The sequence below is a fragment of the Myotis davidii genome, unplaced genomic scaffold, assembly GCF_000327345.1.
Source record: "Myotis davidii unplaced genomic scaffold, ASM32734v1 scaffold238, whole genome shotgun sequence".
In the NCBI taxonomy this organism is placed as follows: Eukaryota; Metazoa; Chordata; class Mammalia; order Chiroptera; family Vespertilionidae; genus Myotis; species Myotis davidii.
In genome coordinates this window covers 5,347,599-5,349,498 of record NW_006293779.1, presented here as the reverse complement: position 1 = coordinate 5,349,498, position 1,900 = coordinate 5,347,599, and the positions used below count along the sequence as shown (strand labels likewise).

Here is a 1,900-nt window from a genome sequence, read left to right as displayed (position 1 = left end):
TCCTGCGGCCACAGCGGTCAGGCCTCGGCGAGCCACTCCCCCTCCCCTCCCTCCAGACCCACCTGGGGGTCCTTGCCCACTGGATGCGGCGCTACCGCACTGAATCCCCCCCGAAAACTGCCTTCCGTCCGCGCGCGTTCCCTCTCCTCACTCCCCCCGGGCCTGACACCGCCGGCCTGTCTGGTTGCCCCGGGGCTGTGCCAGAAAGAGAGTGACGAGGAGAGCGCGAGGGGGCCCCTGGGGGAGGAGGGGCAGTTTGCCTGCCCAAACCGTGGGGCCTCCGGTTTCCTACTCTCACGCTCCTGCCCTGGCCGGTGTGGGAAGCGGGGCGGACAGTTCTGAGTGGCTGCTGGGCGCTCGTGGGGCTTTCGGAGTAGATGTTGCGGAGAAGGGTTCAGCCCCTTCGCCATCAGCTTCTGTGGAGTGAACACCCGCTGGTGCACCGTGGCCTCCGAGGATGGCCTTCGGGTGCAGAGGGACTAGCGGGAGTGGGGGTGGGGGGGGGGATTGCGAGTGGGAGCTGAAGTTCCTGCGGGTCCGATGTGTTGTGAATAAGCATCTCGCAGGACTCTTTAAAAGCCCCCCCCCCATTTTATTTTATTTTTATTTTTTTGTAGTACAATCCTGGCATATGGTGAGGTTTGGAAACAGGCCTGGTATCATCCATAGCAAGTGCTTATGTGTAGATGTTGAGGGCTTGTGACAGACTTGATCTTGTAATGCCTGTGAATTCCATGTGGTAACCAGTTGGGCAATAGTTTTAACATAACGTGCAGATTAGAGAGGAACTGAGGTTTCTCCGTGGTGTAGGTCTGAAGCCTGTACCCCTTGGCCCCCTGCAGCTGTGCGTCTCTATGGGGGCTGTCACCTGATAGGGGTTCTAGCACTTCGGACCATTCCCTGGGCTGTGTTTGCCACCCATCCACCTGCCCATCTTGCATTCCCTGATCTGGGGGTAGAGGAAGATTTCAAACTGTTTTTCCTTTCCCAGCTGAAGTCTGAGTTGTTGCCCACAGCTAGAAATTGTTTCTTAACAAACGTGCCTCAACTCGAGGGCTCCTAACTACTAAGTGTGCACCTCATTGCCAAGTTCCTTTGATTCTTTTTTTTTTCTTTCTGGCTTCTAGATTTCAGTGCACTTTTAGAAAAAAATATGTAAATATCAGCCAGTTAAACTGTACCTGAGGCTTTGTGAGCCTTTTTACTCCAGGCTGCAAAAAAAAAAAAAAAGTAGATGGTTCACTCCTAAAAATCATGCTGAAGAACCCACTCATGTGGACTTTCTGGGATCGAAGATAGTGACAAATGATTTTGCTCTTTGACTTTGCTCAATCATGGCCTATTGGCAGCCTCTTCAGGGCCACTCCCCACCCCCATGCCCATCAGATTAGTTTACAGTAGCAAAGACGGCTGTCGCCCTACTTTTAAACATGGAGATGGAGTTCGGGGAAAACTACAGCCCCCATGCAGCAGCGCAGTTTCTTCTGTTTCAAATGCCAGTCGGGGGTTTGGCGGGATGCACCTGCCTGTGGGGCGATGGGAACTGTGGGGCCTGAGAGGCACATTCCTTCTGTGTGGTCCTCTCTGTGTCACATAGTTCACGGAAATACCCGGGCAGGGCAGGAGCAGACAGCTGTGCTGGAGAGCTGCTCCCCCTGGGCTGAGTGTATTTTGGGAATCAGCAATATTACTGGGGTGGAGGGTTGTGAATTAAGAAGCAAGAAAATGTGCCAAGGCTAGATAGGTCAGGAGGGTGTGAGTAAAATCTTCCCTTTCCAATTTGCTGTGGGATAGTACATTTTCAGAGCATCACAGGAGTTTTTATATGGGTTATATTTGCCTTTGAAATCCATACCAGTGTTTTATGAGATAATGATGGATTGCCTTTTAAACTGCTACT

The 1,900-nt window shown here is 52.4% G+C and overlaps 1 long non-coding RNA gene across 1 annotated transcript in view; it reads right to left on the bottom strand.

Moving 5' to 3' along the window:
* The window catches only part of LOC107183710, an 8,241-nt gene extending 7,780 nt beyond the window's left edge, over nt 1-461 (bottom strand). The window contains exon 1 of the long non-coding RNA XR_001514513.1: nt 293-461. This is a non-coding gene — a long non-coding RNA (uncharacterized LOC107183710). The remainder of the gene's footprint in view (nt 1-292) is intronic.
* Nucleotides 462-1,900: the final 1,439 nt, after the last annotated feature.